This window comes from Anopheles darlingi, chromosome 2 (assembly GCF_943734745.1).
Source record: "Anopheles darlingi chromosome 2, idAnoDarlMG_H_01, whole genome shotgun sequence".
NCBI lineage: Eukaryota > Metazoa > Arthropoda > Insecta > Diptera > Culicidae > Anopheles > Anopheles darlingi.
The window spans coordinates 76,973,308-76,989,169 of record NC_064874.1 but is presented as its reverse complement, the minus strand read 5'-3'; positions in this window follow the sequence as shown (position 1 = coordinate 76,989,169).

The window sequence follows — 15,862 nt, the reverse complement described above, 5'->3', positions numbered from 1 at the left end:
TTCGGTTCGGTTTTCGAAGCGCCACGACGACTTGCAAGACGATATCACCGGCGACACTCCAGACGCGCCGTTACTCGTTATCGCCGTTGGAGCGCACTCCTTCGCTCCTTCGCGATGACGCGAGTTGCGACCGCTCGGAGAGTCACGGCTTTAGGCGCTACCTTCTTCCACCCGGAGCCCAGGGGACATTATAACAATTTATTTATGTTTTATCTAATCAACTGATTAAATATTTGATTGTTTGTTTGACGGAGGTAAACAGTAAGGCAGGGCGCCAAAGGGGGGGAGCTGGCGGAATGCGTAGCTCACGTATGGTGTGGTTTGTGCGGACCGTACTCGGAACATTTACCGGAGTTGGCCCAAAATACACACGCCAAAAATCGGGGGTCCAGTTGGAAAATGAAGGAATTCAGGAGGTGATCTCTTCCGAGGTGGCAAACGACGCCGCGGCCATTTTGTGTGATCCCACCGGTCGTACTTGTGGCACGTAATCGGTGCCACATCCCCCCCCCCCCACCTTCTATTCCTCTTCCCCTTTTTGCTCCACTTTTCAAAACGGTTTTCCACGGAGGGGTGGAGGAGATTGTCACTTCCACCACCCATTATGCAGAGAGCATTTTCCTCGGCTATTTCCGGCCAAATGCCCATCGGTAAAAAGCTTAAGCCCAACCAGGGAAGGACCGCAGGGGCGTTGTGACCCGCGAGAGGCCGAGAAGTGAAGGTAATTTTGTGAAGAAGGTATTTGTGACCAACCGGGGGAGAGGGGTGGGGCTGGTTGCTTGGTCCCTTTTTAGTGTCACCCTCGGAAAAAAAGAAAAGGAAGGAAGGAAACCTGGAGCCAACACAAAAAAAAGGCGGCACAAAACCGAAAAGGTGAACGACGTGCCGGAATTGGTGGATTTAGGACGCTGACCTCAACCCGCCCTCCCCCCTTAAAAAGATGCCCCCCACCCGTCTCCCTCGGTGGCCGTGCAAAATGAGAAAGGTTCGGAGCGTTTACGGTGGTCACGGTTGGCGACTAAAGCGACCGTAGTCGGAGTGTGTGTCAATAGAAAATGAATTGTTTTTTTTATTTCTTCTGCTGTTTGGTTCCACAATTAAACGAACGGCGTTTTGTGGAAATAAAATCATTGACCGGTGGGAACAGGGGAGGGGGGTTCACCGCTTAGGGAGGGCACCACAGGCATCAGTAGCCATAACATTCCAGCGTTTACCGAGGGGCGCCCTTATCACTCGAAAGACCGACCCCAAACCCCGGGCACAAACAGAAGAAGTGACTGTTTGTCTGCTGGTGTGTGTGTGTGTGAGTTTTGTGGTGTGCCTGATAAGACTCCGAAAAACTGACGCCAGTCCACGGCCACAGTACAAACACACACACACACAACACGTGGTAGCGGAAAGATCAACCAACACCCCGAAGACGACCCCCCTCCCCTCCCTCCGAGCGTTCGCTCTAGTGCTTCCAGATGGTTTTTCGAGTTTCGCTCCCCATCCCCCCCTTCGCCGAGGGTAGCAGCTCCCCTTAAAACGTTTCTCTATTTTATGCTGTTTGAACATACTTTTTCCAAATTTTCCTTCCTTTCACCACCACCATCACCTCGGTCAAACGAGAGCGACGTGCCTGCGACCCCTCTCTTCGGAAGGCGCAAGGGGAAGAGAGGAGTCATGGTGAGTGAGGAGATGCCACTAATTTCCGCTTCCGGCAGGCGGATGTTGATAAATTCAATGCCATTGTATGCCGTCGTGGTGTGCGTGTTGCGGCCATTCTCGTAGCGTGGTTATCGTAGTATCGTAGGACTGACCTCCACGACATACTCCCAGCAGCAGCAGCAGCAGCATCATGGCAGATACTATATGGGAGTAGATGAGTGCAGTGGCGTCGACTCTCAGCATGAATTTCTCCTCTTCACCACCACCTCAGTGCTCTCTATGTGTGTGTGTGTGGAGAGGAAAGAAAAATGGAGACCAATAATTGAAGGATGTTGTGTAAAAGCCGATGTTTCGATACCCCAGGCCACGATTCCAACGGGGGTGCTTGAACTTTATCCCATAAATTGTATCCCCATGGGGGGCGGCGGTGGCGACGACGACGACGACGGTCAACTTCCTTATCCAGTGCTCCGCGCACAACCACAACCGAGGCACTCGCGCCCGGTTTTTGCTCCAGTCAAGCACAAGTCGAAGCTCGAAAGCCACGAAGGTAATCTTGAAACCCCCAAAAGGAGGATTCAGGGAGGGCCCCAAGGGGGGGGGGGGGGGCATGAGGACCTTTGTTTCTTGCGCCAGCAGACGGCCCGAAGCTCTCCACGGGGCGCTCTTCTCGGTGTAAATCATTTAAATCAATTATCCTTCCCAAAGCAAAAGGGCGGATTGCTCTCTGGCTGGCGGGGGGTCGTCGTTGCGGTTTGGAGAAGGATTCGCAAAGGGATAAGAGCCCACACCTGCACACACACACACACACCTACCCGACCATCTAGTAACCGACATCTTGACCGACCACACAAAAAGGTAACCGGAGACCGACCGAGAGCCCAATGCGGGCTTTAATTGAATTTCGAAGACCGAACCACGGTCCCGGTTGAATCGAGGACACACTGTCTTTCTCTCTCTCTCTTTCTGCAAAGGAGGATTGTTTGGAAGGCAAACAACAAGCAAACAGCTCCACCATAAGGTAGGCGGAAATGTGCTGAACTGACAGATTCTTTTAAGAGAGGAAGGACATCATCATGCGGCCGATTCTTGGAAAATCATCGAAGTAGACATCGCGTGAAGTGTTAACGACGCGGAATGGTTTCTTCTCGCGGGTTTCTTGCAAAAAAAAAAAAAAGGAATGTAAGTTATTAACAGCCCAAAAACGTTGGATCACTTCAACGCGACACACGCTCTGTGGTGTACCATATGGTAGCGATAGAGTCCGGGATCCGGGAATTTGAACACTCACCACCGGGGCCGTCAGACCCTACCATGCTGTTTTTTTTGTGTGCGAACGTGTTCAGCTTCTACCAGATCGTGACATCATCATCATCTTCATCACCATCTTCGGTCATCGGCAATTCCGGAATAGTCCACACTCCGGAGAGAGAGAGCACACGAAGTCGTCACTAATTATTATCCTTCGCCACAAGCGCGAGTCCTTCGCCGTCAGTCGACGAACATTCAAATTCAACGGAATCTCGCGTCCCCTCGTTCTGGTCACCGGCATTCCGTGGCAGCTGCCCCCTCCCCACCCGGGGAACATGTCTGGCTGCTGCTGTTTCCCTCTCTCTCTTTCGAGATGACTGTCCTCGTGGTATGGTGGTGGCGAGAGGGGGAATAAAATCTACGTGGTGTGGCGAGGAACGAGGGCAAGAATTTGCACATTTAGAGCGAGCGAGAGGGGGAAAGAGGCCGACATTGAGTGAGAGAGAGAGAGAAAGAGAAGGGATAAATCGCCACGCGACACACACTGTTTAGATAAACACGCGCACAAACGCACACACACACACGGATGCAGAACAAAAGCGCGCGCAGGAAACGCAAGCGACCGACGATGGGATGCGTCACACGGAAGGCCAGCTCAACGCACGTGCTTCCTCCTCCTTCCCCTCGGGTTCTGCGGCGGCCACAGCCACGGCTACGGGATCTTTGGAAGCAACAGGGGGTAACCAGCGTCAGAATCGCGACTCCGGGCACACTACTTGGCGACTTCTTGGGCACAACGGCACTGACTGACGGAAACGTTGGCACAACGACGACTTTCTCTGGCGACGGGCACTGGCGAAATGAAAAAAAAATTCCGTGCGTGCGTGCGTGCATGCCGAACAGGGACACTCCTCGCGCGCGCACACCCGATAGTAACCCGATGGCGAACCGAATTCCGAATCGCCGGAACGCACACCACGATGCTGGGCGTCGCGATTCTTTCTCTCTTTCTCTCGCGTCTTTCTCTCTCTCTCTCGCTCTCTCTTTCTCTCGTGCGATATAGTTCTCGTGGCAGAAGAACCACCATCACTAGCAAAGATCTCCGTTCGGACCACTTCGGAACAGCTCGGGTCTTTGGCCGAATTATTCCATCCAGCATCCTGCCTTTGGACACGTTTCGGCCTTTTGTCTTTTTTCGTGCGTGTGTTTGTGTGCGTGTGTGTGAGTGCGCCAGTCCCACACACATACACATCGTTGGATTTTCTGCGAAAAAATTATCGGCCAATCCTTCATTCCACCGGCGTTCGCGACGGAATCCCGTCCGGCGACAAACACTGTTGAATGCGAAAAAGGGAAGAAAAAAGGACGACGAACAACAAGGACACGTCCGTTCCTGTTCCACGCGGGGCAGGTTTTTGGCGGATTCCGCGGCGTCGCTGAACGTTGGCCGCGCGTCGGATGTCTGTCTGTCTGCCTGTCTGCGAGGCGCTGCTATTGTCTTCGGCGTCTGGGTATGTGACGACGATGAGATGAAAGGGGTAGACACGGCAGGACACGAAAGCAGCTCAACAAATAAGGATTATAGAGGCCGTGGACCATTATGTGCGCCACGTCACGTCATCGAAGAAACAGTACAGTTAGTTATAAGATAGTACTAAGGAATTTAAACATTTCAAATCTTAAACAACCCGTCACTCTAAACTGAGGTTTAAGAATGGCTAAACTAGTGGCTAAACACTCTGTGTTGAAAAGCTTTGTATGCTAAATCTCACAAACCAACACTTGTAAACTCTGGAAATATCAATAAAAAGTATGAACTGAACAGAACACGTCATCGAATGGAAGCGGGACATTCCAGTGAGTCCGGGAGACAAAAGCGAATCACCGAGGGAGGATACCTGGCATCGAGTGTCGAGTAGGCGCATCAAAAAGACGCAGCAAAGGATTCGTCATTCCCGATGTAAAGCAGACTCATGACTCACACCACATTAATGCTCACACGCATCATAAAGCCTGGTAAATGGGAGCTGCCACCGTGCGGATGTGCGTCTCCGGGTTGGTGCGTTGTTAAGATGCTGAGGAAAAACGAATAAATCCTAACATCCCTGTTCACCAGCCAGCCAGCCAGCCAGCCAGCAGCCGCGACCCAGTCATTTGACGAAAGCATAATCACCGCTAGCATAAATACATAATTGTGAGCCCTTTTCCATATGAAAAGCATTCCCGCATTTGCCCAAACCAGAGCAGCAGCAGCACGACCAGCGAACAACAGGAGCAATGAGACCGGAGGAAAAAGGCGACAGAAATGGGAGAAGAAGAAGAAGAAGAAGCAACCCAACAATCCCAACATCCGTTCGCATATATGCTCCGGTTCTCGTTCGGTGGTTCACATTTTATGAGCTGGAAGCTGGAAGCGCCCGCGCTCGCGTCCGCCAAACAAATCATGTCGACAACAACGGTCGACCGCTGGTCCCCTGCCCGCCACCAACGTTATGTTGAATGATTTCCTCTCCACCCCCACCCCCTTTCCCTCCGGGGAGGCTGGAAATGTACGCCACATTACCCTCGGGGGCCGTGTCGTGCAAGTGTGTGTTTGTGTGTAAATGTAGGTGGACGACGCATGACGAACCGGTGAGGAATTGGATAAACGTGTTGTATCTGCCCGCCGGGGGGCCGCGCGATGGCCAACAGAGTTCCACTCAATTATGGATTGTTTCCATTAATTTAAATCCTTTTCACGTTCCACCACCACCACCACCACCACCAGTAGCAGCAGCAGCAGCATCAGCTTCAGCGACGGTTCAATCGTGCGTGCAATGTGTAAAGATGTTCCATCGTAAAGATCCGATTTATGGAGAGCCGTTCCGATGATGCAAAGAGCGCGGCGCGCGGAGGTAGCACGAGGTCTTCTGCATTATGTTCTGGCGTGCTCTCGCATACGCTTACACAGCCGCTGCCGGGCGTCGTCGTCCTGTATCCCACGAGAATAAAGGATTTAAAACGACGACAGGAGACGCGTTTCGTTTCTTTGGAAACTTTCTTCGACGCGAAACTTCCCTTTGAAGAAGACGTGTTGCCGCGATTAAACCATTCATCTTGAAGGCATCTCTCAGTTCTCCCCGAGGTGTGTGGGGCTTTATGCCCGATGCCCGCGGATGCAGGAAAAACGCTTTCCACCTCGCGTGAAGCAAACGCCCCGGGATGCGTGGATGATGTGTAGGTGTTGATTTAATCATTGACACCATTCGGTGGGGAAGGCGGGGTGTAATCGGAGGGAAAACGTACGGTAATCAGTGCTTTAAGCCGTGTGTTGTACACTCACGCACTGGCACGCCTGCCCGGGCACCGGGAGCAGGATTATGTTCGACACCTACCATTGGGTGCTGCTCGGCGGCATTAAAACATAATGCCCTAGCTAGATGCACATTTATGTGATGGCGTTTTTGTGTTCATAATAAAAAAAAATGGTTGCTCTGTTTAAGTATATGGTTGTCATTTTTTTTTCGGTATTTCAACCATTCTATTACCAATTTTATTATCCATTTTGTCACTTCTTTAAGGAAAATTAGGTTGACGAAACTGCTTCAATTTTTCGACTTAAGCATTTTGATAATCTCAATGCTTTAAGAAATTTAAACATTCGGTTTGATTTTTTTCCCAAATTATTTCACTTGGTATGTTATGTAGTTTCTAATACAACTTGCATTTTAATCCATGCTTAAACCACGATACTTTTAAATCCGCTTTCAAATCCGCTTTTTATTATTATTTTTTAACAAATATGTTGGTATTACATTTACGTCAGTAATAAGATCCTAGAAGTGTATAAAAACAAAGATTGAAATCATTCTTGCATATTTATAGAAGCAAGGGTAGTGCTTCTAGATCACAAAATGAATGCATTATAAATTCCATAGACTAATGTGTTTATCTTTACCTAATCAAGGCATCCTTCTCCCCCATCATTGAACATTAAAGATACCATCATTCCCTCAGCGACACTCTCTTCTTTTTTGGCATTCTGTTTTAATTAAAATTTATATTCATCCAATAATATGCAAAATGGCGGCCAAAGCTTCCGTTGTCCCCTTAATGACTCAAACTTGCACTCTTTTGGCTCACTGCTCAGTGGGAAAACTGGTTTAACGCCCTAACCGTGCACGAACGCACAAAATGTCAATAACTTCCAGCCCTTTAAACGCCAGTCGACGTCGCGACTAATCGCTTAGCGAGTCCGAAACCGACGCGCCACCCTCCGGATCCCTCCATGACAGCCCGCCACTCGGGAGGGGGGCAGACGAGTAGTTTGACGTGCGCGAGCCACCCAGGGACATTCCAGCTTCAGTCGCTCTGCCTTCCTTGCTTGCAAATTATTTCTAATCAAACGTGCAAGGACCTTGTCGGTTGCGAGTGGGCTTTTCGTCCCACGGAAAACTTACTTTCCCGAACTTGAACGTGAGACACACACACACACACAGGCGCACCAGCTCAGGGAGCGGTGGGCGAATTCCACCGCCCGACACGAAACAATGGAAAATGGAACTTTTGCCAGCATTATTTCCTGATCCGGCGCGCGTAATGAATTATTTGGAAGCTCCGAGCTCCGAGAGCACAAACCTACACGCACACACACACACACACACACACACACACGCGTGCACGTGCGCGAAGGTGGGTGGAATCGTTATCGTCTGTTCCGGCACACATCACACACAAACACACACACACGGTGGTTTCGGTGGTGGTGGACTCCGGACCCCGGAACCTCCGGGCCACAATCCGGGAAGTGAACCGAAAAGTTGATCCACTGCTCCGTCCATTTCCATTTCTCACTCACCAAGCAGATGATCAAGCAGGGTGGGGGCAGGGGTTGTGTGTGTGACCCCATGCCACGTATTCATAATTTTCCACCCACCTCACCCCCTCGAACCCGGAACCTAAAAGCGATCCGAACCGAAACCGGACATGGGAAGGCCAGCTAAATGGCCAAATGGCGCTCATCCGCTGACCAAGCATCCCTACAACAGAACCCCCTAAATGGACCCCCGCCCCGGCATGGGTCCAATGTGTGTGTGTGCGTATGTGTGTGCCGGGGTTTTAATTATTGTTGTAGCTACACGCCGGCTGGTGGGTGGCGCTCGGGTGTTACAAACAACATTTAACGGAAAACCAACGGACCAACATTCTCCTCCCAAGGAGGGTTAGGGGGAGAAGTTACCACCCCACCACCACCACATGGGCAACACATCATCATATGCTTCACGGTTGGGTGATACCGTTGCCGGAATGAATGATATATGGCAATCAGAGTGCTGGTGGTGGTGGTGGTAGTGGTGGTATGCTGTAAAGTACTGATAAGCACACTACCTTCAAGGATCGTTGGTCGCTCGTTCGGTGGAGGGATGGTGCCGGCTTCTGCTTCTACTTCTTGGAATGTTCAGCCTCCCACGAGCATCGTTTCTGGTGCTTTGGTGCTTATTGTTTTAGATCAAATTCTTATTTTATGCCGCACGTTGTTTTCCCAAGGCAATGGACGACCTAAATACGACGATGGGAGCTCGATCGGGGGGGGGGGGGGGGGGGGGTTTCATTTCACTTAGCCAGTACCAATTGGAAAATGTTTGCTTCCTTCCACCGAACCAATCCCCGGACCATTCTCCCGGGATCTTGTCCATTCACTCGGAAACGATCGAGTGTGAAAGGAAGAATTATGCCCGTGGCCTGGGTTGGCCACTCCAAAAAGTAAAGTGATTTATGATGGTCGACCAACCCCCTGCCCTGCCTACCACCTTCCTCCCTCCCACAAAAGCTCCAGGATTAGTTCCCACGGAATGAGCATTGGCAGCATGATGGCCAATGCTCGGCGGTATGGTTCGTTTGCCCCGTTTTTGCGATCGTCACCCCTTCCTCCCTATGAAGCTCCAGCAAATGACCAAAAACGGGTGGAAGGACCACCCACACATACACACAACCAGAGACAAAACGCAAGCAAAAACCAATTTTAGGACATTTCATTCACCGGATTCAACTCCGAGCACTGATCTCTCTTTCTCTCTCTTTCTCTCTCTCTCTCTCTCTCTCTCTCTCACGCGCTCTTTCTGCTCTCCTTTTCGATATGTTTCGGTCTAGGGATATGCTGAAGAAAGGAGCAAAAAGCGCCAATAAACAAAACATCATCAGCATCTTCCGGCATATCGTGTGCATGTCCGAGAGTGTGTGTGCTTGGTATGACACAACCACCCCCCATGTGAGGCCTCCCCCGGCCCTCCCACCATATCGTAAAAAGTTGGTCAAACAAACACCAATGTACAAAGCTGAATGCCGGAGGATACATACAGGGGATTGCATATAAGATGCCGGAAGCATAAGAAATATGCAAGGCCGAACCGGGAGGAACCAATTCCCCGGAATGTCAACCCCGGCGGGACCAACCCCCTCACCCCCCGTAGCCTACTACAATCGGATCGTCCGAATCGTTTTGTTTTTTGCCGAAAAAGGGGAAAAAAAGTAAAACATTTGTCCCGAGCTTTGGGCGTTGTCCGGTGAGGACAACGGATCGGAGCCGGGGGGGTTGCGGTCAGCAGCATTCCGTTTATTGTTTATCCTGCGATGATGATGTTTTTTTTCATCCATTTTGTGGCGATCCACGGGTACACCAGGGGGGTTTTCAAATCTTTCCTCCCACAACGCTCGAGCTCCTTGTTTCTCTCTCTCTCTCTCTCTTTTTCGCTCTCGATGTTTTCGTGACACTGAGCTGGAAGAACCACTTGGACAGGAGTGTGGAGGGTGCCAAGGGGTCTAAGTCTCTTTCATTCTTGGAAGGGCTTCGCTCCCGAATTTCCCGAAAAGCGCACACGGAACCGTAACCACGGACAATTCATTTCCCCACAAATACGATTAATGTGGAGACCACCACTACCCTCCTTTCTACCCGTTATGAGCCCTCGAGAAACTCAAAGAAGTGGAGGAGTGGAAGTGGAAGGAAAAATCCTTCCAGCAAACCATTTTCCCACCAACTCGCTGTTCGCAGCGGCTCGGTCTGCAAATGAGTGAGTCACGGGGTTTTTTGGCAGACCGGAATGTCCCGGGCCGGGCCGGGAGATTGTCAGGAATTAGCTACAGGAAGAGGGACTGGAAGGCAGAGAGAGTGAGAGAGCGAGAGAGAGAAGTGCACGTGCCAAATGCATGTTCCACGTCCCGGGGTGCTCTGATTTTCCAAAATGGAGATCTTCAGACTCCGGACCTGTTTTTGGGAGATGGGGGGGGGGGGAAGCTCCACGTCCACTCCACGATATGACACTCCTGGGGAGACGACGTTTGTGGATCGGGATTCGTTCGCTAACCAATTTGGCACGATGCCACCGGCTGCCGGCTTGTTATTAAATCTCGATCTCTCTCTCTCTCTCTCTCTCTCTCTCTCTCTCTCTCTCTCTGTCTCTCTAACTCCTCGTCGAAACCGACACCTAAACCGTTTGGAGTGTCCATTTTGCGGCCAATGCGGCGGATGCATTGCGAATAAATATGTCGGATCCGTCCGATCGGATGCTCGGACCTGGCTGGACTGCTGGTGGTGCTTTACGTAAGCCTTGGCCACGGTCGTGGTCGTGGACCACGATAAGAACTTTCCCGGTGTCCACGCGGGGCTGGAAGGGAGGACACATGGTTCTTGATTCCGAACTCGGTTTCTCACATCCCAGACCCAGACGCTGCGCTTAAAGCCAAGCATACCGACCAGACCACGGCCCCTTTCCCAGGAAGTACATTTAATTACCCCCCGGGGTTCCATGGGGGAGTCACTAGCCGGAGGAGTCACGACTAATCAGCATCATTCATCATCCCCCGAGGACCGAGAACCGCGTCCGTGTCGCGGGACAAATGTCCAAGATCACAAACATCCGGACACTCTTGTGTGTGTGTGTGTGTGTGTGTGTGTGGGTGTGTTGCAAAAGTGAAAGGCCCGTTCGTCAACACCAGACTCTTGACTTGTCCTCGTCATCGTCGTCGTCATCGTCGTCGTCATCGTCGTGTGTGATGCGCCGACCATTTATCATCGGTGGCACCGGACGACCGGACATTCGCGATCCGGAACACCAGGAACACAACAACCCGCGCGGACCAGCGGTTGCAACATCTTTCCGGACATGACGGACGGGGTTCGTGTCCGGTGCTGTCTAAGCAAACGGCAGTTTAGATCGTTCGTAACGGAATGAGCCGAGGATGAGCAGGAGCAGGGGGTTGGCTGATTAACAGCGGTGGTACCGGCCCGTGGAATGTCACCGAAACCGCCTGCAGTGTGTGTGTGTGTGTGTGTGTGTCGCGGTTCATCATTTATCATCATCCCAAATATGGAGATCCTCGCATTTTGTTGTTGAGCACGAGGAAAAAGGGTTTCTGTTTGTTGTTTACCGATAAAAATTTCGGGTTTTTTAAAATTAGAATCCCTAAACCACACAACCAGTTTCCACGCTGTTTCCACCAGCTTGACCGGATTCTCCATTCGGTTCTGCTCATCGCAGCTTATCGCATTCTTATGACAAATCCACCATCAAATGGCCATTTAGCTTGCGATTCAACGACAACGTTGCCAACAGTGCCAACGATTGCCAACGATAAGGCCAAGAGCCACTTCCGGGCCCGGTTCTGGCATCTGGCGAGCAGCTCCCGAGTCGCACACACACAACTTACCTGGCCTGGATGTCCTTCGGTCGCTAGGAAGCTTGTTATTCTTTGTTTGATGGCATCTTTCCGACAGATTCTTATCTTGTGCTCCTTCTACTCCTGCACTGGAGACCTGGACGACGACAACGACGACGTCATAAATTCTAAGAACACTTCACCTAACGCTCACAGGTGGGCTCGGCAGAAGAAGGTGGTGATGGTGGTGGTGGTGATATCTGCAAGAACAACAAGAAAATGCAAATCAATTGCTATTTGTTTCGCATAACGAGTCGCTCTGGCTGCTGCTGTTGCTGCTGCTGTTGCTACTACTGCTTGCATAATTTATCGTCCTTCCTTTCTCGTTGACTCCTGAATTGCTGTGTGTGTTTTGTCTGGTTTTCTGGTTCACACCTCAAACAAACACACACACACACGCACACAGTGTCTGCGCTTATGGTTTTTGCATTTTGAAGATTTAGCACGATCTTAGCAGCGTTTGCTTTTCGGTGCAAGTAGCAGAACCAAGAAGAGAGAAAGAGATGCGACGTCGAAATCGATTTTACATTCATCCGAACGCCCCCAGCGGTGCTCGTGATGCTGACCAGCGGCTCCCGGGGATTAGAGCACCAGCAGCGTCTCGGCATCTCGGCATCACTTAACGACCGATGGCCTCGGTGGCATCGAGTAGCTGAAGGCTGAAGAAGGCCAAGTAGGCCACTAAAGAAGACACTTTGCATAGCATGGCAACCCCTAAGACGCATCCCAAAACTCCGCCGTACCGCGAAAAGAACATTTCGAGGGCTTATCGATGGCGTAAATGATGATGATGATGCTGGCGACGATCATCGTGGCCGGCGGGATGAGGGATGATTAAATGGGGGACCGGGGCGAGAATCGCGTGTGGCTAGCGAAGCGTTAATCCCCGAAGCGTTAAATGGCGACCGCCATCGCGCCTCAGGCCGATCGATCGATCGGTGGCCACATCGTTTTGCGTGTTAATGTTTGCTTGCTGATGTCCTATGCTGATGCTGCTGCTGCTGCTGCTGCTGTTGCTGCTGTTGGTTGTGGTTTTGGAACATAAATTCACCCAACACCACGCACCCACTAGGCAGCCTTCCTCCCCTTTTTCCCTTCCGCTTATGCTACGCGAAGGATGCGAGCCTTCGGCAGCCGCTCGGTTCCCGCGGACCTCCAACCTTGACTGTATGCTTTTAACGCTCCCGCTCTGGCGAGATTTATCTACCTTGGGCGTTCGCTTCGACGCCTTTAAATCTGGAAAATGGTCGTGGCAAAGAAAGGAAAAAACCGGACGAGAGCTTCGGGGGCCGACTTTCCAAAGCACACAATTCAATCCCATGGACGCCGCCGCGCGGACATTTGTTTATTCGCCGCATTTTCACCGAAGGGCCGCCACCGCCGAGGGCGAAACTTTACAACTTTATCACTTGGCGGGGCTTTGGAGGTTGGAATGGTGGTCGTGCGGTGCGCGTACGGCACGTGGCAAAAAAGGGGCCGCCCGCAAATCGGATGGAATGCCTGCGCGAAGGTCCCCGAGATGAATATTTCATTCGGATCGATTCAATTTGCGAGGTCGGAGTTGCTCTCCGGAGACGGACCGATGGACCGATGGACCGACGACGAGGTCGCGACGCTGGGAGTCGCTTACATGATCACCGGAGTCCTGCTCGGAGTGGGAAAAACAAAGAACCACTAATACACCTATTGCATTGCTACTCTTCTTCCAGAGCTCTCTTTTCCTGCTCTTCGTCTCTTGCTTTTTCCTCGCGGAAAACGATTGCTCCCAAACCAGAGGGCCATGATGTCGAGGCCACGTCGGCGAGACCGAGAAGTTTTCTGCCGCAGTGAGCTGAACCCCCCCCAACAAGATAGCTGGTAGTAAATAAAATTGATAAACAGGTTCAGGTCCTTGGCGCTTCGATTTCAAACACACACACACACACAGCCGGCAGACACCACACCACTGGGAAATTTCGGTAAAACTTTCATTAGCCTCTTCACGACATAAGGGTGCTAGAGCGTATAGAGCGTAGAGTCCAAGAGTTTGAGAACGGTTCGCCGGTTCGTCTACTCAATTCGGGAAGTCATCCTTTTTTCGGGCTCCAGATTCCCAACCCAGGACCCAACTCTCGACGAAGTACTGCAAAGTCGAAGAACTCTCCTCCTGACTGAGACCAACACGACAAAGCAACATGGAAAGCACATGCTTCCTCCACATACACACACATTACTCCACATCTGCCGCTGCAGCGAGAACCGAGAGATCCTGCGGAAAATGCGAATTAATTTGCATAAACAAAATAACGAACCAACCCACCACCATCACACACACACCAACAAACGCCAACACAGTTTCGTATAGGAACCAGGGAGAGACTCCCGCGGTCTGAAGTGGCTTGGAAACAAGCAGGTCTGTTGAGACCAGATGACCCAAATGACACTCCAGTATACTGCACACCACCACCACCATGGCATGGCAGACCACTGCAGCACCACCACACCCCTCCCCCTATACTACCACACACCCGGCAGTCCAGGAGTGATGTATCACTTAGTGTGGTCCAGCTTCCAAGTTGCAGCAGCAAAGCAAAGGTTTGGGAGTTTCCCGGACCTCTGGATCCGGACAGTGACGGTGGTGCAGGTGAAGGGAAGAAGTTTTGGGCCGCCTCCTCCCATATCGTGTAACCTGCCACCACCGTTTCCCGTGACCACCGCCTACCTACTCTCCTCCCTGTCACAACCAGGGGCGCGGTAGAACGCAATTAATTTGTTTGCCAAACCCCAGAACGCCGCACCGTTCCGTCCCGTTACGTCCTACGTTCCGTCCTACGTTCCGAGTGTTCCGGTGGTCTACATTTGTAACAGGAATCAAACGTTACGCTCGGAAGTTCGCTCGGAACGCGTCCTGCAAGAGGGTGAAAGACTTCTCGCAACTTCCAGAGGAGATGCCGACGTCTGCTAAACAACTGTTCTGGCACATTCTGGCTGCTGGACCTTTTTTGGGGGTGGGGGGTTGTGGCGGTCGCGCGCTTCGTTCCACGTGAGGCGCTTCCAGTGATTATTTCGAACTTACACCTTTCACCCCCCCTCCCCCCCCACCTCCCTTCCCCACCAGTCCAACTCACTGACACCGGACGACCCCTCGCCGGTCTCGGCGACCAACAAAAGACCACACACACCTCAACACAACTGCACACGCTGCGATAGGGAAATTAGAATTGGAAATTGGTCTTCGTTCCCGTTCGGCGTGCTGGCGTGCTGGCGTGTTATCGATTTGGTGCCCATCGAGCACCGTCACGTGGTGCGCTCTGCTCGGTACGACCTCGGTCTTCCCGGTACGACGATACGAATTCCAAATTCCTGACCGCCAGGATTGGTACGCGGATAGTAGTGTGCCTCGTCGTCGTCGTCGTCGTCGTCGGCTATCGATGACGAGCAAACCGGGGATGATCTGGCCCAGGGGGGGCGGGGGCAGTGCGTAACGCCAAACCGATGGTCATGTGCATTGTGGAACTCTCTTGTCCTAACCTGTCCGGAAGGAAGACCATTCTTCTGGCTTCTGGCATGCCGGCATCGTCACCGACGCTCGAAAGGCAATCAAAAGTCGAACACACGGGTCCAGGCCGGGGTCTGGGAGGCGGTGACGGGTAGAGAGGAACCGAGGGAGCGAGCAGATGTTCCGTTTCGTTGGAGGATTTCCTTACCGGGATTTCGGATTTCCGACCAGGATGGTGATGGTGGTGGTGGTGATGGCCAGCAAACTTTTCCGGCCAACAAATCGCTGACGCCCGACACGCCCCGGGGTACATTAATTGTTCGGCAAGATAGCCCCACCTCCCAACTCCCCAACTCCCACACACAGAAGGTGTCTGTTTCGGCTGGAAAGATTTGGCGCATCGGCCGAGAAACTTGCCGGTTCGGCCCGGCTTCCATCGTTCGAGAGAATTTAGGGAAGAGGAGAGGGGGACTGGGTGGTTGTCCGCTTTCACACGCATCGAGAGGGATGGGGATTTGGGATTTGGTTTTAATTTATCCGCAAAAATGTCTGGGCAACTTTTTCCGCTAAGCGAAAGTTGTTTTGATTTAATTTCAAGTTTTGTAAAAGTATTTTTGTAACCAAAAGACCATAGGAGGCGTTTTTTTGGTAGGAAGAGATGATAATTCAATTAGAAAATTTAATAAAAATGTATTTGGTTAACAGAATTCGAGGACGGATAGAATAACAATCGTGAAGGGAAACATAAACATGATAAAATGATATATTTTCATTTAACAGGTGTAAGAG